Below are 23963 nucleotides of genomic sequence, written 5' to 3' on the forward strand. Positions count from 1 at the left end.
TATTTACTGTAGCCCTGTTTGATTTACACCCTTGATTTCTCTGCCTTCCACTTTTGCTTTTATCCTTCCAGTCTTTTGTTTCTATCCTTGCTTCCCTTTCCTCTGTCTCCCTGCACAGTTTCCCAGCCCCCTGCCATTTTAGTTTAAACCCTCCCCAACAGCACGAGCAAACACTCCCCCCTAGGACATCGGTCCCGGTCCCGCCCAGGTGCAAACCGTCCAGTTTGTACTGGTCCCACCTCCCCCAGAACCGGTTCCAATGTCCCAGGAATTTGAATCCCTCCCCCTTGCACCATTCCTCTAGCCACGTATTCAGCTGAAATATCCTTCTATTTCTACTCTGACTAGCACGTGGCACTGGTAGCAATCCTGAGATTACTACCTTTGACGTCCTATTTCTTAATTTACCTCCTAACTCCCTATATTCAGCTTTTAGGACCTCATCCCGTTTTTTACCTATATCGTTGGTACCTATGTGCACCACGACAACTGGTTGTTCACCCTCCCCCTCCAGAGTGCCCTGCAGCCGCCCCGAGACATCCTTGACCCTTGCACCAGGGAGGCAACATACCAATAGGAGGGGGCCAAGGATAGATCCTTGGGGGACACCAGAGGTAACGATGCGGGAGCGGGAAGAGAAGCCGTTGCAGGTGATTCTCTGGCTACGATTAGATAGATAAGAATGGAACCAGGCGAGTGCAATAACACATGTACAACCCACATGTATCATCCCATGTTCTAGTGCTTCATTTATTACTGCCACCCCACCTCCCTTTTATCTTATCGCTTCGTGGTCTTTCTTTCAACTTCAAACTCGATAGGTCAGGCACCCACTTTGTCCAACTGGCAGAATATTCCTCAAAAACAGACACGTTTTGTCACCATTCTTACCAAGTTCATGTTGACGTTGGTTTGCTTCCTCACTGATCTGCAACTCTTGCACATCTCCTATCGGCTTCTCATCATGTCTCCGATTTTCACTTGGGGATTCTCAGGAGAAACAGAAGATCAACCAATGTTAATTTCTTACAAATAGTTGCCCGAGTCTGACATCCTTCTCTTTTCACAATCATAAAAATAGTTTCTAAAACCCTGAAATCTTTGTGCAGGCACATTCAAGAAAAAAAATCTTTCTAACTGATCTTGCAATCCGATATAACAACAGAAAGTGCTGGAAACACTCAGCAGGTCAGGCAGCATCGAGGAGAGAGAAACAGAGTTAACGTTTCGGGTCGTACCCTTCGTCCAACACGTGGAATATTCCTCAAAAACACCGACACATTTTCACCTTGATCAGGTTGACACCAGTTTGCACCCTCAGTATTGCCTGAGCAGCTTTTGGACAAAAGATGTGGACGATAATGTACAGCAGAAAGTAATCCAATTAAGAGGTTCTGATGACAGCAGTTTCTCACTATCATCTGCCCTATCTCTTTTCCGATATTCGCTAGTCTGTCATACTCTCAGTACAGTAATAGTTCCCTTCTTACTCCTTAGAAAATGGATTCAGCTTCTCCACCATCTCTTGTATCATCCCATGTTTGAGTGCTGCATTTATTACTGCCACCCCACATCCCTTCTGTCTTATTTTATCGTTATTCAATCTTTTGTTAAACTTGAAATGTTAAGCTTCCAGTCGTGCCATAGCATCAGTCACGTCTCTGCCAACGCTATTATTTCAAATCACCGAGCCCAGAGAGCATTTGGACCTCTTACTTATCAATTTTGTTCACGTTATTTTGTGCAATAACAACAACAACTTGTATTTATATAGCGCCTTTAACATAGTAAAACGTCCCAAGGCGCTTCACAGGAGTATTAAGAGAGAAAACATTTGACACCGAGCCACATAAGGAGAAATTAGGGCAGGTGACCAAAAGCTTGGTCAAAGAGGTAGGTTTTAAGGAGCTTCATAAAGGAGGAAACAGAGGTAGCGAGTCGGAGAGGTTCAGGCAGGGAATTCCAGAGCTTAGGGCCTAGGCAACAGAAGGCACGGCCACCAATGGTTGAGCGATTATAATCAGGGATGCTCAAGAGGCCAGAATTAGAGGAGCGCAGATATCGCGGGGGGTTGTGGGGCTCAAGGAGATTACGGAGATAGGGAGGGGCGAGGCCATGGAGGGATTTGAAAACAAGGATGAGAATTTTGAAATCGAGGCACTGCTTAGCCGGGAGCCAATGTAGGTCAGCGAACACAGGTGTGATGGGTGAACAGGACTTGGTGCGAGTTTGGACACGGGCAGCCGAATTTTGGATCACCTCAAGGTTACGTAGGGTAGAATGTGGGATGCCAGCCAGGAGTGCGTTGGAATAGTCAAGTCTAGAGGTGACAAAGGCGTGGATGAGGGTTTCAGCAGCGGATGAGCTGAGGCAAGGGCAGAGACGGGCGATGTTACGGAGGTGGAAATAGGCGTTCTTAGTTATGCTGCGGATATGTGGTCGAAAGCTCGTTTCAGGGTCAGATATGACACCAAGTTTGTGAACAGTGTGGTTTAGCCTCAGACAGGTGTTAGGGAGAGCGATGGAGTCCGTGGCTAGGGAATGGAGTTTGTGGCAGGGACCGAAAACAATGGCTTCGGTCTTCCCAATATTTATTTGGAGACAATTTCTGCTCTGTCGGACAAGCAGTCAGACAATTTAGATACCGTGGAGGGGTTGAGAGAAGTGGTAGTGAGGTAGAAGTGGTAGTGAGGTAGAAGTGGCTGTCGTCAGCGTACATGTGGAAACTGATGCTGTGTTTTCGGATGATGTCGCCAAGGGGCAACATGTAGAGGAGAAATAGAAACATAGAAGATAGGAGCAGGAGTCGGCCGTTCGGCCCCTCAGGCCTGTTCCGCCATTTAATGAGATCATGGCTGATCATCCAAATTCAGTGCCCTGTCCCTGCTTTCTCCCCATATCCCTTGATCCCTTTAGCCTTAAGAAATATATCTAACTCCTTTTTGAATATATTTAATAAGTTGGCCTCAACTGTCTTCTGTGGTAAAGAATTCCACAGGTTCACCACTCTCTGGGTGAAGAAATTCCTCCTCATCTCAGTCCTAAATGGCTTACCCCTTATCCTTAGACTGTGACCCCTGGTTCTGGACTCCACCGCCATCGGGAACATCCTTCCTGCATGTAGTCTGTCTAGTCCTGTTAGAATTTTATAAGTTTCAATGAGGTCCCCTCTCATTCTTCTAAACTCTTGCGAATATAAGCCTAATCGACTCAATCTCTCGTCATACGTCATTCCTGCCATCCCAAGTATCAGTCTGGTGAATCTTCGCTGCACTCCCTCCATGGCAAGAACATGCTTCCTCAGATAAGGCGACCAAAACTGCACACAATACTCAAGGTGTGGTCTCACCAAGGCCCTGTACAACTGCAGCAGGACATCCTTGCTCCTGTACTCGAATCCTCTCGCTATGAAGGCCAACATACCATTTGCCTTCTTAACCGCCTGCTGCACCTGCATGCTTACCTTCAGCGACTGGTGCACAAGGACACCCAGGTCTCGTTGCACTTCCCCTTTTCCCAATCTATTGCCGTTCTTCTTGTTTTTGTCACCAAAGTGGATAACCTCGCATTTATCCACATTATACTGCATCTGCCATGCATCTGCCCTATCACCCTACCTGTCCAAATCATACTGGAGTTTCTCTGCATCCTCCTCACAGCACACACGCCCACCCAGCTTTGTGTCGTCTGCAAACTTGGGAGATATTACATCTAGTTCCCTCGTCTAGATCATTAATATATATTGTGAATAGCTGGGGTCCTAGCACCGATCCCCGAGGTACCCCACTAGTCACTGCCTGCCACTCGGAAAAAGACCCATTTATTCCAACTCTTTGCTTCCTGTCTGCCAACCAGTTCTCTATCCAAGTCAGTACCTTACCCCCACAATCCCATGTGCTTTAACTTTGCACGCCAATCTTTTATGCGGGACCTTGTCGAAAGCCTTCTGAAAGTCCAAATACACCACATCCACTGGTTCTCCTTTATCTATTCTACCAGTTACATCCTCAAAAAATTCCAGTAGATTAGTCAAGCATGATTTACCTTTTGTAAATCCATGTTGACTTTGTCCGATCCTGTCACTGTTTTCCAAGTGCTCTGCTATTACATCTTTTATAATGGACTCTAGCATTTTCCCCACTACCGATGTCAGGCTTACCGGTCTATAATTCCCCATTTTCTCTCTACCACCTTTTTAAAATAGTGGGGTTACATTAGCTACCCTCCAATCCATGGGAACTATTCCAGAGTCTATAGAATTTTGGAAGATGACCAGCAATACATCTACTATTTCTAGGGCCACTTCCTTAAGTACCCTAGGATGTAGATTATCAGGCCCTGGGGATTTATCTGCCTTCAATCCCGTCAATTTCCCGAACACCATTTCCCTACAAATGCTGATTTCATTCAATTCCTCCCTCTCATTAGACCCTATGTTCCCCAAAATCTCTGGAAGGTTATTTGTGTCCTCCTTTGCTTCTGTCTTCACAAAGGATGTATTTAATTGGTCAGCCATGTCTTTGTTCCCCATGATAAATTCCCCTGATTCTGACTGCAAGGGACCTACACTTGACTTCACCAATCTTTTTCTCTTCACACATCTATAGAAGCTTTTACAGTCAGTTTTTATGTTCCCTGCAAGCTTACTCTCATATTCTATTTCCCCCCTCTTAATTAATCCCTTTGTCCTCCTTTGCTGAATCCTAAACTGCTCCCAATCCTCAGTTTTGCTGCTTTTTCTGGCCAATTTATATGTCCTCTCCTTGGATCTTATGCTATCCCTAATTTCCCTCGTTAGCCACAGTTGAGTCACCTTTATTGTTTTATTTTTATGCCAAACAGTGATCAACAAATTCTGTAGTTCATCCATGCGGTCTTTAAATGTTTGCCATTGCCTATCCACCGTGAACCCTTTAAGTAACGTTCCTCAATCCATCCTAGCCAACTCGCGCCTCATACCATCGTAGTTTCCTTTATTTAAATTCAGGACCCTAGTCTCTGAGTCAACTACTTCACTCTCCATTTTAATGACGAATTCTATCCTATTATAATCGCTTCTCCCCAAGGGGCCTCGCACAACATTGCTAATTAATCCTTTCTCATTACATAATACCTAGTCTAAGATGGCCTGATCTCTAGTTGGTTCCTCGACATATTGGTCCAGGAAACCATCCCGTATACACTCTAGGAATTCCTCCTCCACAGTACTGTTACTAATTTGGTTAGCCCAATCTATATGTAGATTAAAGTCACCCATGATAACTGCTGTGCCCTTATTGCACGCGTCTCTAATTTCCCGTTTAATGCCATCCCCAACCTCAGCATTACTGTTTGGGGGTCTGTATACAACTCCCACTAACGTTTTCTGCCCCTTGGTATTTCTCAGCTCTACCCATACAGATTCCACATCATCAGAGCTAATATCCTTCCTTACTATTGTGTTAATCTCCTCTTTAACCAGCAATGCTACCCCACCTCCTTTTCCTTTTTGCCTGTCCTTCCTGAATATTGAATACCCCTGGATGTTGAATTCCTAGCCTTGGTCACCCTGGAGCCATGTCTCTGTAATTCCAATTACATCATATCCGTTTACATCTATTTGCGCAGCTAATTCATCCACCTTATTACAAATGCTCCTCGCATTAAGACACAAAGCCTTCAGGCTTGTTTTTTTAACACTCTTGGTCCTTTTAGAATTATTATTTACTGTAGCCCTGTTTGATTTACACCCTTGATTTCTCTGCCTTCCACTTTTGCTTTTATCCTTCCAGTCTTTTGTTTCTATCCTTGCTTCCCTTTCCTCTGTCTCCCTGCACAGTTTCCCAGCCCCCTGCCATTTTAGTTTAAACCCTCCCCAACAGCACGAGCAAACACTCCCCCCTAGGACATCGGTCCCGGTCCCGCCCAGGTGCAAACCGTCCAGTTTGTACTGGTCCCACCTCCCCCAGAACCGGTTCCAATGTCCCAGGAATTTGAATCCCTCCCCCTTGCACCATTCCTCTAGCCACGTATTCAGCTGAAATATCCTTCTATTTCTACTCTGACTAGCACGTGGCACTGGTAGCAATCCTGAGATTACTACCTTTGACGTCCTATTTCTTAATTTACCTCCTAACTCCCTATATTCAGCTTTTAGGACCTCATCCCGTTTTTTACCTATATCGTTGGTACCTATGTGCACCACGACAACTGGTTGTTCACCCTCCCCCTCCAGAGTGCCCTGCAGCCGCCCCGAGACATCCTTGACCCTTGCACCAGGGAGGCAACATACCAATAGGAGGGGGCCAAGGATAGATCCTTGGGGGACACCAGAGGTAACGATGCGGGAGCGGGAAGAGAAGCCGTTGCAGGTGATTCTCTGGCTACGATTAGATAGATAAGAATGGAACCAGGCGAGTGCAATAACACATGTACAACCCACATGTATCATCCCATGTTCTAGTGCTTCATTTATTACTGCCACCCCACCTCCCTTTTATCTTATCGCTTCGTGGTCTTTCTTTCAACTTCAAACTCGATAGGTCAGGCACCCACTTTGTCCAACTGGCAGAATATTCCTCAAAAACAGACACGTTTTGTCACCATTCTTACCAAGTTCATGTTGACGTTGGTTTGCTTCCTCACTGATCTGCAACTCTTGCACATCTCCTATCGGCTTCTCATCATGTCTCCGATTTTCACTTGGGGATTCTCAGGAGAAACAGAAGATCAACCAATGTTAATTTCTTACAAATAGTTGCCCGAGTCTGACATCCTTCTCTTTTCACAATCATAAAAATAGTTTCTAAAACCCTGAAATCTTTGTGCAGGCACATTCAAGAAAAAAAATCTTTCTAACTGATCTTGCAATCCGATATAACAACAGAAAGTGCTGGAAACACTCAGCAGGTCAGGCAGCATCGAGGAGAGAGAAACAGAGTTAACGTTTCGGGTCGTACCCTTCGTCCAACACGTGGAATATTCCTCAAAAACACCGACACATTTTCACCTTGATCAGGTTGACACCAGTTTGCACCCTCAGTATTGCCTGAGCAGCTTTTGGACAAAAGATGTGGACGATAATGTACAGCAGAAAGTAATCCAATTAAGAGGTTCTGATGACAGCAGTTTCTCACTATCATCTGCCCTATCTCTTTTCCGATATTCGCTAGTCTGTCATACTCTCAGTACAGTAATAGTTCCCTTCTTACTCCTTAGAAAATGGATTCAGCTTCTCCACCATCTCTTGTATCATCCCATGTTTGAGTGCTGCATTTATTACTGCCACCCCACATCCCTTCTGTCTTATTTTATCGTTATTCAATCTTTTGTTAAACTTGAAATGTTAAGCTTCCAGTCGTGCCATAGCATCAGTCACGTCTCTGCCAACGCTATTATTTCAAATCACCGAGCCCAGAGAGCATTTGGACCTCTTACTTATCAATTTTGTTCACGTTATTTTGTGCAATAACAACAACAACTTGTATTTATATAGCGCCTTTAACATAGTAAAACGTCCCAAGGCGCTTCACAGGAGTATTAAGAGAGAAAACATTTGACACCGAGCCACATAAGGAGAAATTAGGGCAGGTGACCAAAAGCTTGGTCAAAGAGGTAGGTTTTAAGGAGCTTCATAAAGGAGGAAACAGAGGTAGCGAGTCGGAGAGGTTCAGGCAGGGAATTCCAGAGCTTAGGGCCTAGGCAACAGAAGGCACGGCCACCAATGGTTGAGCGATTATAATCAGGGATGCTCAAGAGGCCAGAATTAGAGGAGCGCAGATATCGCGGGGGGTTGTGGGGCTCAAGGAGATTACGGAGATAGGGAGGGGCGAGGCCATGGAGGGATTTGAAAACAAGGATGAGAATTTTGAAATCGAGGCACTGCTTAGCCGGGAGCCAATGTAGGTCAGCGAACACAGGTGTGATGGGTGAACAGGACTTGGTGCGAGTTTGGACACGGGCAGCCGAATTTTGGATCACCTCAAGGTTACGTAGGGTAGAATGTGGGATGCCAGCCAGGAGTGCGTTGGAATAGTCAAGTCTAGAGGTGACAAAGGCGTGGATGAGGGTTTCAGCAGCGGATGAGCTGAGGCAAGGGCAGAGACGGGCGATGTTACGGAGGTGGAAATAGGCGTTCTTAGTTATGCTGCGGATATGTGGTCGAAAGCTCGTTTCAGGGTCAGATATGACACCAAGTTTGTGAACAGTGTGGTTTAGCCTCAGACAGGTGTTAGGGAGAGCGATGGAGTCCGTGGCTAGGGAATGGAGTTTGTGGCAGGGACCGAAAACAATGGCTTCGGTCTTCCCAATATTTATTTGGAGACAATTTCTGCTCTGTCGGACAAGCAGTCAGACAATTTAGATACCGTGGAGGGGTTGAGAGAAGTGGTAGTGAGGTAGAAGTGGTAGTGAGGTAGAAGTGGCTGTCGTCAGCGTACATGTGGAAACTGATGCTGTGTTTTCGGATGATGTCGCCAAGGGGCAACATGTAGAGGAGAAATAGAAACATAGAAGATAGGAGCAGGAGTCGGCCGTTCGGCCCCTCAGGCCTGTTCCGCCATTTAATGAGATCATGGCTGATCATCCAAATTCAGTGCCCTGTCCCTGCTTTCTCCCCATATCCCTTGATCCCTTTAGCCTTAAGAAATATATCTAACTCCTTTTTGAATATATTTAATAAGTTGGCCTCAACTGTCTTCTGTGGTAAAGAATTCCACAGGTTCACCACTCTCTGGGTGAAGAAATTCCTCCTCATCTCAGTCCTAAATGGCTTACCCCTTATCCTTAGACTGTGACCCCTGGTTCTGGACTCCACCGCCATCGGGAACATCCTTCCTGCATGTAGTCTGTCTAGTCCTGTTAGAATTTTATAAGTTTCAATGAGGTCCCCTCTCATTCTTCTAAACTCTTGCGAATATAAGCCTAATCGACTCAATCTCTCGTCATACGTCATTCCTGCCATCCCAAGTATCAGTCTGGTGAATCTTCGCTGCACTCCCTCCATGGCAAGAACATGCTTCCTCAGATAAGGCGACCAAAACTGCACACAATACTCAAGGTGTGGTCTCACCAAGGCCCTGTACAACTGCAGCAGGACATCCTTGCTCCTGTACTCGAATCCTCTCGCTATGAAGGCCAACATACCATTTGCCTTCTTAACCGCCTGCTGCACCTGCATGCTTACCTTCAGCGACTGGTGCACAAGGACACCCAGGTCTCGTTGCACTTCCCCTTTTCCCAATCTATTGCCGTTCTTCTTGTTTTTGTCACCAAAGTGGATAACCTCGCATTTATCCACATTATACTGCATCTGCCATGCATCTGCCCTATCACCCTACCTGTCCAAATCATACTGGAGTTTCTCTGCATCCTCCTCACAGCACACACGCCCACCCAGCTTTGTGTCGTCTGCAAACTTGGGAGATATTACATCTAGTTCCCTCGTCTAGATCATTAATATATATTGTGAATAGCTGGGGTCCTAGCACCGATCCCCGAGGTACCCCACTAGTCACTGCCTGCCACTCGGAAAAAGACCCATTTATTCCAACTCTTTGCTTCCTGTCTGCCAACCAGTTCTCTATCCAAGTCAGTACCTTACCCCCACAATCCCATGTGCTTTAACTTTGCACGCCAATCTTTTATGCGGGACCTTGTCGAAAGCCTTCTGAAAGTCCAAATACACCACATCCACTGGTTCTCCTTTATCTATTCTACCAGTTACATCCTCAAAAAATTCCAGTAGATTAGTCAAGCATGATTTACCTTTTGTAAATCCATGTTGACTTTGTCCGATCCTGTCACTGTTTTCCAAGTGCTCTGCTATTACATCTTTTATAATGGACTCTAGCATTTTCCCCACTACCGATGTCAGGCTTACCGGTCTATAATTCCCCATTTTCTCTCTACCACCTTTTTAAAATAGTGGGGTTACATTAGCTACCCTCCAATCCATGGGAACTATTCCAGAGTCTATAGAATTTTGGAAGATGACCAGCAATACATCTACTATTTCTAGGGCCACTTCCTTAAGTACCCTAGGATGTAGATTATCAGGCCCTGGGGATTTATCTGCCTTCAATCCCGTCAATTTCCCGAACACCATTTCCCTACAAATGCTGATTTCATTCAATTCCTCCCTCTCATTAGACCCTATGTTCCCCAAAATCTCTGGAAGGTTATTTGTGTCCTCCTTTGCTTCTGTCTTCACAAAGGATGTATTTAATTGGTCAGCCATGTCTTTGTTCCCCATGATAAATTCCCCTGATTCTGACTGCAAGGGACCTACACTTGACTTCACCAATCTTTTTCTCTTCACACATCTATAGAAGCTTTTACAGTCAGTTTTTATGTTCCCTGCAAGCTTACTCTCATATTCTATTTCCCCCCTCTTAATTAATCCCTTTGTCCTCCTTTGCTGAATCCTAAACTGCTCCCAATCCTCAGTTTTGCTGCTTTTTCTGGCCAATTTATATGTCCTCTCCTTGGATCTTATGCTATCCCTAATTTCCCTCGTTAGCCACAGTTGAGTCACCTTTATTGTTTTATTTTTATGCCAAACAGTGATCAACAAATTCTGTAGTTCATCCATGCGGTCTTTAAATGTTTGCCATTGCCTATCCACCGTGAACCCTTTAAGTAACGTTCCTCAATCCATCCTAGCCAACTCGCGCCTCATACCATCGTAGTTTCCTTTATTTAAATTCAGGACCCTAGTCTCTGAGTCAACTACTTCACTCTCCATTTTAATGACGAATTCTATCCTATTATAATCGCTTCTCCCCAAGGGGCCTCGCACAACATTGCTAATTAATCCTTTCTCATTACATAATACCTAGTCTAAGATGGCCTGATCTCTAGTTGGTTCCTCGACATATTGGTCCAGGAAACCATCCCGTATACACTCTAGGAATTCCTCCTCCACAGTACTGTTACTAATTTGGTTAGCCCAATCTATATGTAGATTAAAGTCACCCATGATAACTGCTGTGCCCTTATTGCACGCGTCTCTAATTTCCCGTTTAATGCCATCCCCAACCTCAGCATTACTGTTTGGGGGTCTGTATACAACTCCCACTAACGTTTTCTGCCCCTTGGTATTTCTCAGCTCTACCCATACAGATTCCACATCATCAGAGCTAATATCCTTCCTTACTATTGTGTTAATCTCCTCTTTAACCAGCAATGCTACCCCACCTCCTTTTCCTTTTTGCCTGTCCTTCCTGAATATTGAATACCCCTGGATGTTGAATTCCTAGCCTTGGTCACCCTGGAGCCATGTCTCTGTAATTCCAATTACATCATATCCGTTTACATCTATTTGCGCAGCTAATTCATCCACCTTATTACAAATGCTCCTCGCATTAAGACACAAAGCCTTCAGGCTTGTTTTTTTAACACTCTTGGTCCTTTTAGAATTATTATTTACTGTAGCCCTGTTTGATTTACACCCTTGATTTCTCTGCCTTCCACTTTTGCTTTTATCCTTCCAGTCTTTTGTTTCTATCCTTGCTTCCCTTTCCTCTGTCTCCCTGCACAGTTTCCCAGCCCCCTGCCATTTTAGTTTAAACCCTCCCCAACAGCACGAGCAAACACTCCCCCCTAGGACATCGGTCCCGGTCCCGCCCAGGTGCAAACCGTCCAGTTTGTACTGGTCCCACCTCCCCCAGAACCGGTTCCAATGTCCCAGGAATTTGAATCCCTCCCCCTTGCACCATTCCTCTAGCCACGTATTCAGCTGAAATATCCTTCTATTTCTACTCTGACTAGCACGTGGCACTGGTAGCAATCCTGAGATTACTACCTTTGACGTCCTATTTCTTAATTTACCTCCTAACTCCCTATATTCAGCTTTTAGGACCTCATCCCGTTTTTTACCTATATCGTTGGTACCTATGTGCACCACGACAACTGGTTGTTCACCCTCCCCCTCCAGAGTGCCCTGCAGCCGCCCCGAGACATCCTTGACCCTTGCACCAGGGAGGCAACATACCAATAGGAGGGGGCCAAGGATAGATCCTTGGGGGACACCAGAGGTAACGATGCGGGAGCGGGAAGAGAAGCCGTTGCAGGTGATTCTCTGGCTACGATTAGATAGATAAGAATGGAACCAGGCGAGTGCAATAACACATGTACAACCCACATGTATCATCCCATGTTCTAGTGCTTCATTTATTACTGCCACCCCACCTCCCTTTTATCTTATCGCTTCGTGGTCTTTCTTTCAACTTCAAACTCGATAGGTCAGGCACCCACTTTGTCCAACTGGCAGAATATTCCTCAAAAACAGACACGTTTTGTCACCATTCTTACCAAGTTCATGTTGACGTTGGTTTGCTTCCTCACTGATCTGCAACTCTTGCACATCTCCTATCGGCTTCTCATCATGTCTCCGATTTTCACTTGGGGATTCTCAGGAGAAACAGAAGATCAACCAATGTTAATTTCTTACAAATAGTTGCCAGAGTCTGACATCCTTCTCTTTTCACAATCATAAAAATAGTTTCTAAAACCCTGAAATCTTTGTGCAGGCACATTCAAGAAAAAAAATCTTTCTAACTGATCTTGCAATCCGATATAACAACAGAAAGTGCTGGAAACACTCAGCAGGTCAGGCAGCATCGAGGAGAGAGAAACAGAGTTAACGTTTCGGGTCGTACCCTTCGTCCAACACGTGGAATATTCCTCAAAAACACCGACACATTTTCACCTTGATCAGGTTGACACCAGTTTGCACCCTCAGTATTGCCTGAGCAGCTTTTGGACAAAAGATGTGGACGATAATGTACAGCAGAAAGTAATCCAATTAAGAGGTTCTGATGACAGCAGTTTCTCACTATCATCTGCCCTATCTCTTTTCCGATATTCGCTAGTCTGTCATACTCTCAGTACAGTAATAGTTCCCTTCTTACTCCTTAGAAAATGGATTCAGCTTCTCCACCATCTCTTGTATCATCCCATGTTTGAGTGCTGCATTTATTACTGCCACCCCACATCCCTTCTGTCTTATTTTATCGTTATTCAATCTTTTGTTAAACTTGAAATGTTAAGCTTCCAGTCGTGCCATAGCATCAGTCACGTCTCTGCCAACGCTATTATTTCAAATCACCGAGCCCAGAGAGCATTTGGACCTCTTACTTATCAATTTTGTTCACGTTATTTTGTGCAATAACAACAACAACTTGTATTTATATAGCGCCTTTAACATAGTAAAACGTCCCAAGGCGCTTCACAGGAGTATTAAGAGAGAAAACATTTGACACCGAGCCACATAAGGAGAAATTAGGGCAGGTGACCAAAAGCTTGGTCAAAGAGGTAGGTTTTAAGGAGCTTCATAAAGGAGGAAACAGAGGTAGCGAGTCGGAGAGGTTCAGGCAGGGAATTCCAGAGCTTAGGGCCTAGGCAACAGAAGGCACGGCCACCAATGGTTGAGCGATTATAATCAGGGATGCTCAAGAGGCCAGAATTAGAGGAGCGCAGATATCGCGGGGGGTTGTGGGGCTCAAGGAGATTACGGAGATAGGGAGGGGCGAGGCCATGGAGGGATTTGAAAACAAGGATGAGAATTTTGAAATCGAGGCACTGCTTAGCCGGGAGCCAATGTAGGTCAGCGAACACAGGTGTGATGGGTGAACAGGACTTGGTGCGAGTTTGGACACGGGCAGCCGAATTTTGGATCACCTCAAGGTTACGTAGGGTAGAATGTGGGATGCCAGCCAGGAGTGCGTTGGAATAGTCAAGTCTAGAGGTGACAAAGGCGTGGATGAGGGTTTCAGCAGCGGATGAGCTGAGGCAAGGGCAGAGACGGGCGATGTTACGGAGGTGGAAATAGGCGTTCTTAGTTATGCTGCGGATATGTGGTCGAAAGCTCGTTTCAGGGTCAGATATGACACCAAGTTTGTGAACAGTGTGGTTTAGCCTCAGACAGGTGTTAGGGAGAGCGATGGAGTCCGTGGCTAGGGAATGGAGTTTGTGGCAGGGACCGAAAACAATGGCTTCGGTCTTCCCAATATTTATTTGGAGACAATTTCTGCTCTGTCGGACAAGCAGTCAGACAATTTAGATACCGTGGAGGGGTTGAGAGAAGTGGTAGTGAGGTAGAAGTGGTAGTGAGGTAGAAGTGGCTGTCGTCAGCGTACATGTGGAAACTGATGCTGTGTTTTCGGATGATGTCGCCAAGGGGCAACATGTAGAGGAGAAATAGAAACATAGAAGATAGGAGCAGGAGTCGGCCGTTCGGCCCCTCAGGCCTGTTCCGCCATTTAATGAGATCATGGCTGATCATCCAAATTCAGTGCCCTGTCCCTGCTTTCTCCCCATATCCCTTGATCCCTTTAGCCTTAAGAAATATATCTAACTCCTTTTTGAATATATTTAATAAGTTGGCCTCAACTGTCTTCTGTGGTAAAGAATTCCACAGGTTCACCACTCTCTGGGTGAAGAAATTCCTCCTCATCTCAGTCCTAAATGGCTTACCCCTTATCCTTAGACTGTGACCCCTGGTTCTGGACTCCACCGCCATCGGGAACATCCTTCCTGCATGTAGTCTGTCTAGTCCTGTTAGAATTTTATAAGTTTCAATGAGGTCCCCTCTCATTCTTCTAAACTCTTGCGAATATAAGCCTAATCGACTCAATCTCTCGTCATACGTCATTCCTGCCATCCCAAGTATCAGTCTGGTGAATCTTCGCTGCACTCCCTCCATGGCAAGAACATGCTTCCTCAGATAAGGCGACCAAAACTGCACACAATACTCAAGGTGTGGTCTCACCAAGGCCCTGTACAACTGCAGCAGGACATCCTTGCTCCTGTACTCGAATCCTCTCGCTATGAAGGCCAACATACCATTTGCCTTCTTAACCGCCTGCTGCACCTGCATGCTTACCTTCAGCGACTGGTGCACAAGGACACCCAGGTCTCGTTGCACTTCCCCTTTTCCCAATCTATTGCCGTTCTTCTTGTTTTTGTCACCAAAGTGGATAACCTCGCATTTATCCACATTATACTGCATCTGCCATGCATCTGCCCTATCACCCTACCTGTCCAAATCATACTGGAGTTTCTCTGCATCCTCCTCACAGCACACACGCCCACCCAGCTTTGTGTCGTCTGCAAACTTGGGAGATATTACATCTAGTTCCCTCGTCTAGATCATTAATATATATTGTGAATAGCTGGGGTCCTAGCACCGATCCCCGAGGTACCCCACTAGTCACTGCCTGCCACTCGGAAAAAGACCCATTTATTCCAACTCTTTGCTTCCTGTCTGCCAACCAGTTCTCTATCCAAGTCAGTACCTTACCCCCACAATCCCATGTGCTTTAACTTTGCACGCCAATCTTTTATGCGGGACCTTGTCGAAAGCCTTCTGAAAGTCCAAATACACCACATCCACTGGTTCTCCTTTATCTATTCTACCAGTTACATCCTCAAAAAATTCCAGTAGATTAGTCAAGCATGATTTACCTTTTGTAAATCCATGTTGACTTTGTCCGATCCTGTCACTGTTTTCCAAGTGCTCTGCTATTACATCTTTTATAATGGACTCTAGCATTTTCCCCACTACCGATGTCAGGCTTACCGGTCTATAATTCCCCATTTTCTCTCTACCACCTTTTTAAAATAGTGGGGTTACATTAGCTACCCTCCAATCCATGGGAACTATTCCAGAGTCTATAGAATTTTGGAAGATGACCAGCAATACATCTACTATTTCTAGGGCCACTTCCTTAAGTACCCTAGGATGTAGATTATCAGGCCCTGGGGATTTATCTGCCTTCAATCCCGTCAATTTCCCGAACACCATTTCCCTACAAATGCTGATTTCATTCAATTCCTCCCTCTCATTAGACCCTATGTTCCCCAAAATCTCTGGAAGGTTATTTGTGTCCTCCTTTGCTTCTGTCTTCACAAAGGATGTATTTAATTGGTCAGCCATGTCTTTGTTCCCCATGATAAATTCCCCTGATTCTGACTGCAAGGGACCTACACTTGACTTCACCAATCTTTTTCTCTTCACACATCTATAGAAGCTTTTACAGTCAGTTTTTATGTTCCCTGCAAGCTTACTCTCATATTCTATTTCCCCCCTCTTAATTAATCCCTTTGTCCTCCTTTGCTGAATCCTAAACTGCTCCCAATCCTCAGTTTTGCTGCTTTTTCTGGCCAATTTATATGTCCTCTCCTTGGATCTTATGCTATCCCTAATTTCCCTCGTTAGCCACAGTTGAGTCACCTTTATTGTTTTATTTTTATGCCAAACAGTGATCAACAAATTCTGTAGTTCATCCATGCGGTCTTTAAATGTTTGCCATTGCCTATCCACCGTGAACCCTTTAAGTAACGTTCCTCAATCCATCCTAGCCAACTCGCGCCTCATACCATCGTAGTTTCCTTTATTTAAATTCAGGACCCTAGTCTCTGAGTCAACTACTTCACTCTCCATTTTAATGACGAATTCTATCCTATTATAATCGCTTCTCCCCAAGGGGCCTCGCACAACATTGCTAATTAATCCTTTCTCATTACATAATACCTAGTCTAAGATGGCCTGATCTCTAGTTGGTTCCTCGACATATTGGTCCAGGAAACCATCCCGTATACACTCTAGGAATTCCTCCTCCACAGTACTGTTACTAATTTGGTTAGCCCAATCTATATGTAGATTAAAGTCACCCATGATAACTGCTGTGCCCTTATTGCACGCGTCTCTAATTTCCCGTTTAATGCCATCCCCAACCTCAGCATTACTGTTTGGGGGTCTGTATACAACTCCCACTAACGTTTTCTGCCCCTTGGTATTTCTCAGCTCTACCCATACAGATTCCACATCATCAGAGCTAATATCCTTCCTTACTATTGTGTTAATCTCCTCTTTAACCAGCAATGCTACCCCACCTCCTTTTCCTTTTTGCCTGTCCTTCCTGAATATTGAATACCCCTGGATGTTGAATTCCTAGCCTTGGTCACCCTGGAGCCATGTCTCTGTAATTCCAATTACATCATATCCGTTTACATCTATTTGCGCAGCTAATTCATCCACCTTATTACAAATGCTCCTCGCATTAAGACACAAAGCCTTCAGGCTTGTTTTTTTAACACTCTTGGTCCTTTTAGAATTATTATTTACTGTAGCCCTGTTTGATTTACACCCTTGATTTCTCTGCCTTCCACTTTTGCTTTTATCCTTCCAGTCTTTTGTTTCTATCCTTGCTTCCCTTTCCTCTGTCTCCCTGCACAGTTTCCCAGCCCCCTGCCATTTTAGTTTAAACCCTCCCCAACAGCACGAGCAAACACTCCCCCCTAGGACATCGGTCCCGGTCCCGCCCAGGTGCAAACCGTCCAGTTTGTACTGGTCCCACCTCCCCCAGAACCGGTTCCAATGTCCCAGGAATTTGAATCCCTCCCCCTTGCACCATTCCTCTAGCCACGTATTCAGCTGAAATATCCTTCTATTTCTACTCTGACTAGCACGTGGCACTGGTAGCAATCCTGAGATTACTACCTTTGACGTCCTATTTCTTAATTTACCTCCTAACTCCCTATATTCAGCTTTTAGGACCTCATCCCGTTTTTTACCTATATCGTTGGTACCTATGTGCACCACGACAACTGGTTGTTCACCCTCCCCCTCCAGAGTGCCCTGCAGCCGCCCCGAGACATCCTTGACCCTTGCACCAGGGAGGCAACATACCAATAGGAGGGGGCCAAGGATAGATCCTTGGGGGACACCAGAGGTAACGATGCGGGAGCGGGAAGAGAAGCCGTTGCAGGTGATTCTCTGGCTACGATTAGATAGATAAGAATGGAACCAGGCGAGTGCAATAACACATGTACAACCCACATGTATCATCCCATGTTCTAGTGCTTCATTTATTACTGCCACCCCACCTCCCTTTTATCTTATCGCTTCGTGGTCTTTCTTTCAACTTCAAACTCGATAGGTCAGGCACCCACTTTGTCCAACTGGCAGAATATTCCTCAAAAACAGACACGTTTTGTCACCATTCTTACCAAGTTCATGTTGACGTTGGTTTGCTTCCTCACTGATCTGCAACTCTTGCACATCTCCTATCGGCTTCTCATCATGTCTCCGATTTTCACTTGGGGATTCTCAGGAGAAACAGAAGATCAACCAATGTTAATTTCTTACAAATAGTTGCCCGAGTCTGACATCCTTCTCTTTTCACAATCATAAAAATAGTTTCTAAAACCCTGAAATCTTTGTGCAGGCACATTCAAGAAAAAAAATCTTTCTAACTGATCTTGCAATCCGATATAACAACAGAAAGTGCTGGAAACACTCAGCAGGTCAGGCAGCATCGAGGAGAGAGAAACAGAGTTAACGTTTCGGGTCGTACCCTTCGTCCAACACGTGGAATATTCCTCAAAAACACCGACACATTTTCACCTTGATCAGGTTGACACCAGTTTGCACCCTCAGTATTGCCTGAGCAGCTTTTGGACAAAAGATGTGGACGATAATGTACAGCAGAAAGTAATCCAATTAAGAGGTTCTGATGACAGCAGTTTCTCACTATCATCTGCCCTATCTCTTTTCCGATATTCGCTAGTCTGTCATACTCTCAGTACAGTAATAGTTCCCTTCTTACTCCTTAGAAAATGGATTCAGCTTCTCCACCATCTCTTGTATCATCCCATGTTTGAGTGCTGCATTTATTACTGCCACCCCACATCCCTTCTGTCTTATTTTATCGTTATTCAATCTTTTGTTAAACTTGAAATGTTAAGCTTCCAGTCGTGCCATAGCATCAGTCACGTCTCTGCCAACGCTATTATTTCAAATCACCGAGCCCAGAGAGCATTTGGACCTCTTACTTATCAATTTTGTTCACGTTATTTTGTGCAATAACAACAACAACTTGTATTTATATAGCGCCTTTAACATAGTAAAACGTCCCAAGGCGCTTCACAGGAGTATTAAGAGAGAAAACATTTGACACCGAGCCACATAAGGAGAAATTAGGGCAGGTGACCAAAAGCTTGGTCAAAGAGGTAGGTTTTAAGGAGCTTCATAAAGGAGGAAACAGAGGTAGCGAGTCGGAGAGGTTCAGGCAGGGAATTCCAGAGCTTAGGGCCTAGGCAACAGAAGGCACGGCCACCAATGGTTGAGCGATTATAATCAGGGATGCTCAAGAGGCCAGAATTAGAGGAGCGCAGATATCGCGGGGGGTTGTGGGGCTCAAGGAGATTACGGAGATAGGGAGGGGCGAGGCCATGGAGGGATTTGAAAACAAGGATGAGAATTTTGAAATCGAGGCACTGCTTAGCCGGGAGCCAATGTAGGTCAGCGAACACAGGTGTGATGGGTGAACAGGACTTGGTGCGAGTTTGGACACGGGCAGCCGAATTTTGGATCACCTCAAGGTTACGTAGGGTAGAATGTGGGATGCCAGCCAGGAGTGCGTTGGAATAGTCAAGTCTAGAGGTGACAAAGGCGTGGATGAGGGTTTCAGCAGCGGATGAGCTGAGGCAAGGGCAGAGACGGGCGATGTTACGGAGGTGGAAATAGGCGTTCTTAGTTATGCTGCGGATATGTGGTCGAAAGCTCGTTTCAGGGTCAGATATGACACCAAGTTTGTGAACAGTGTGGTTTAGCCTCAGACAGGTGTTAGGGAGAGCGATGGAGTCCGTGGCTAGGGAATGGAGTTTGTGGCAGGGACCGAAAACAATGGCTTCGGTCTTCCCAATATTTATTTGGAGACAATTTCTGCTCTGTCGGACAAGCAGTCAGACAATTTAGATACCGTGGAGGGGTTGAGAGAAGTGGTAGTGAGGTAGAAGTGGTAGTGAGGTAGAAGTGGCTGTCGTCAGCGTACATGTGGAAACTGATGCTGTGTTTTCGGATGATGTCGCCAAGGGGCAACATGTAGAGGAGAAATAGAAACATAGAAGATAGGAGCAGGAGTCGGCCGTTCGGCCCCTCAGGCCTGTTCCGCCATTTAATGAGATCATGGCTGATCATCCAAATTCAGTGCCCTGTCCCTGCTTTCTCCCCATATCCCTTGATCCCTTTAGCCTTAAGAAATATATCTAACTCCTTTTTGAATATATTTAATAAGTTGGCCTCAACTGTCTTCTGTGGTAAAGAATTCCACAGGTTCACCACTCTCTGGGTGAAGAAATTCCTCCTCATCTCAGTCCTAAATGGCTTACCCCTTATCCTTAGACTGTGACCCCTGGTTCTGGACTCCACCGCCATCGGGAACATCCTTCCTGCATGTAGTCTGTCTAGTCCTGTTAGAATTTTATAAGTTTCAATGAGGTCCCCTCTCATTCTTCTAAACTCTTGCGAATATAAGCCTAATCGACTCAATCTCTCGTCATACGTCATTCCTGCCATCCCAAGTATCAGTCTGGTGAATCTTCGCTGCACTCCCTCCATGGCAAGAACATGCTTCCTCAGATAAGGCGACCAAAACTGCACACAATACTCAAGGTGTGGTCTCACCAAGGCCCTGTACAACTGCAGCAGGACATCCTTGCTCCTGTACTCGAATCCTCTCGCTATGAAGGCCAACATACCATTTGCCTTCTTAACCGCCTGCTGCACCTGCATGCTTACCTTCAGCGACTGGTGCACAAGGACACCCAGGTCTCGTTGCACTTCCCCTTTTCCCAATCTATTGCCGTTCTTCTTGTTTTTGTCACCAAAGTGGATAACCTCGCATTTATCCACATTATACTGCATCTGCCATGCATCTGCCCTATCACCCTACCTGTCCAAATCATACTGGAGTTTCTCTGCATCCTCCTCACAGCACACACGCCCACCCAGCTTTGTGTCGTCTGCAAACTTGGGAGATATTACATCTAGTTCCCTCGTCTAGATCATTAATATATATTGTGAATAGCTGGGGTCCTAGCACCGATCCCCGAGGTACCCCACTAGTCACTGCCTGCCACTCGGAAAAAGACCCATTTATTCCAACTCTTTGCTTCCTGTCTGCCAACCAGTTCTCTATCCAAGTCAGTACCTTACCCCCACAATCCCATGTGCTTTAACTTTGCACGCCAATCTTTTATGCGGGACCTTGTCGAAAGCCTTCTGAAAGTCCAAATACACCACATCCACTGGTTCTCCTTTATCTATTCTACCAGTTACATCCTCAAAAAATTCCAGTAGATTAGTCAAGCATGATTTACCTTTTGTAAATCCATGTTGACTTTGTCCGATCCTGTCACTGTTTTCCAAGTGCTCTGCTATTACATCTTTTATAATGGACTCTAGCATTTTCCCCACTACCGATGTCAGGCTTACCGGTCTATAATTCCCCATTTTCTCTCTACCACCTTTTTAAAATAGTGGGGTTACATTAGCTACCCTCCAATCCATGGGAACTATTCCAGAGTCTATAGAATTTTGGAAGATGACCAGCAATACATCTACTATTTCTAGGGCCACTTCCTTAAGTACCCTAGGATGTAGATTATCAGGCCCTGGGGATTTATCTGCCTTCAATCCCGTCAATTTCCCGAACACCATTTCCCTACAAATGCTGATTTCATTCAATTCCTCCCTCTCATTAGACCCTATGTTCCCCAAAATCTCTGGAAGGTTATTTGTGTCCTCCTTTGCTTCTGTCTTCACAAAGGATGTATTTAATTGGTCAGCCATGTCTTTGTTCCCCATGATAAATTCCCCTGATTCTGACTGCAAGGGACCTACACTTGACTTCACCAATCTTTTTCTCTTCACACATCTATAGAAGCTTTTACAGTCAGTTTTTATGTTCCCTGCAAGCTTACTCTCATATTCTATTTCCCCCCTCTTAATTAATCCCTTTGTCCTCCTTTGCTGAATCCTAAACTGCTCCCAATCCTCAGTTTTGCTGCTTTTTCTGGCCAATTTATATGTCCTCTCCTTGGATCTTATGCTATCCCTAATTTCCCTCGTTAGCCACAGTTGAGTCACCTTTATTGTTTTATTTTTATGCCAAACAGTGATCAACAAATTCTGTAGTTCATCCATGCGGTCTTTAAATGTTTGCCATTGCCTATCCACCGTGAACCCTTTAAGTAACGTTCCTCAATCCATCCTAGCCAACTCGCGCCTCATACCATCGTAGTTTCCTTTATTTAAATTCAGGACCCTAGTCTCTGAGTCAACTACTTCACTCTCCATTTTAATGACGAATTCTATCCTATTATAATCGCTTCTCCCCAAGGGGCCTCGCACAACATTGCTAATTAATCCTTTCTCATTACATAATACCTAGTCTAAGATGGCCTGATCTCTAGTTGGTTCCTCGACATATTGGTCCAGGAAACCATCCCGTATACACTCTAGGAATTCCTCCTCCACAGTACTGTTACTAATTTGGTTAGCCCAATCTATATGTAGATTAAAGTCACCCATGATAACTGCTGTGCCCTTATTGCACGCGTCTCTAATTTCCCGTTTAATGCCATCCCCAACCTCAGCATTACTGTTTGGGGGTCTGTATACAACTCCCACTAACGTTTTCTGCCCCTTGGTATTTCTCAGCTCTACCCATACAGATTCCACATCATCAGAGCTAATATCCTTCCTTACTATTGTGTTAATCTCCTCTTTAACCAGCAATGCTACCCCACCTCCTTTTCCTTTTTGCCTGTCCTTCCTGAATATTGAATACCCCTGGATGTTGAATTCCTAGCCTTGGTCACCCTGGAGCCATGTCTCTGTAATTCCAATTACATCATATCCGTTTACATCTATTTGCGCAGCTAATTCATCCACCTTATTACAAATGCTCCTCGCATTAAGACACAAAGCCTTCAGGCTTGTTTTTTTAACACTCTTGGTCCTTTTAGAATTATTATTTACTGTAGCCCTGTTTGATTTACACCCTTGATTTCTCTGCCTTCCACTTTTGCTTTTATCCTTCCAGTCTTTTGTTTCTATCCTTGCTTCCCTTTCCTCTGTCTCCCTGCACAGTTTCCCAGCCCCCTGCCATTTTAGTTTAAACCCTCCCCAACAGCACGAGCAAACACTCCCCCCTAGGACATCGGTCCCGGTCCCGCCCAGGTGCAAACCGTCCAGTTTGTACTGGTCCCACCTCCCCCAGAACCGGTTCCAATGTCCCAGGAATTTGAATCCCTCCCCCTTGCACCATTCCTCTAGCCACGTATTCAGCTGAAATATCCTTCTATTTCTACTCTGACTAGCACGTGGCACTGGTAGCAATCCTGAGATTACTACCTTTGACGTCCTATTTCTTAATTTACCTCCTAACTCCCTATATTCAGCTTTTAGGACCTCATCCCGTTTTTTACCTATATCGTTGGTACCTATGTGCACCACGACAACTGGTTGTTCACCCTCCCCCTCCAGAGTGCCCTGCAGCCGCCCCGAGACATCCTTGACCCTTGCACCAGGGAGGCAACATACCAATAGGAGGGGGCCAAGGATAGATCCTTGGGGGACACCAGAGGTAACGATGCGGGAGCGGGAAGAGAAGCCGTTGCAGGTGATTCTCTGGCTACGATTAGATAGATAAGAATGGAACCAGGCGAGTGCAATAACACATGTACAACCCACATGTATCATCCCATGTTCTAGTGCTTCATTTATTACTGCCACCCCACCTCCCTTTTATCTTATCGCTTCGTGGTCTTTCTTTCAACTTCAAACTCGATAGGTCAGGCACCCACTTTGTCCAACTGGCAGAATATTCCTCAAAAACAGACACGTTTTGTCACCATTCTTACCAAGTTCATGTTGACGTTGGTTTGCTTCCTCACTGATCTGCAACTCTTGCACATCTCCTATCGGCTTCTCATCATGTCTCCGATTTTCACTTGGGGATTCTCAGGAGAAACAGAAGATCAACCAATGTTAATTTCTTACAAATAGTTGCCCGAGTCTGACATCCTTCTCTTTTCACAATCATAAAAATAGTTTCTAAAACCCTGAAATCTTTGTGCAGGCACATTCAAGAAAAAAAATCTTTCTAACTGATCTTGCAATCCGATATAACAAC

At 45.2% G+C, this 23963-nt stretch overlaps 1 long non-coding RNA gene across 1 annotated transcript; it reads right to left on the minus strand.

Annotated features, from left to right (window-relative positions):
• Positions 1-618: 618 nt before the first annotated feature.
• On the minus strand, positions 619-23828 carry LOC147080452 (uncharacterized). The gene is made up of 5 exons (XR_015077310.1): positions 23692-23828; positions 17992-18090; positions 12292-12390; positions 6592-6690; positions 619-990 (listed from the first exon to the last, which is right to left on the minus strand). It is a non-coding gene; the product is annotated as an uncharacterized LOC147080452 (long non-coding RNA).
• Positions 23829-23963: the final 135 nt, after the last annotated feature.

This window comes from Somniosus microcephalus, unplaced genomic scaffold (genome assembly GCF_052327205.1).
Source record: "Somniosus microcephalus isolate GS21.2 unplaced genomic scaffold, FLI_Smic_1.0 scaffold1587, whole genome shotgun sequence".
Classification (NCBI taxonomy): domain Eukaryota; kingdom Metazoa; phylum Chordata; class Chondrichthyes; order Squaliformes; family Somniosidae; genus Somniosus; species Somniosus microcephalus.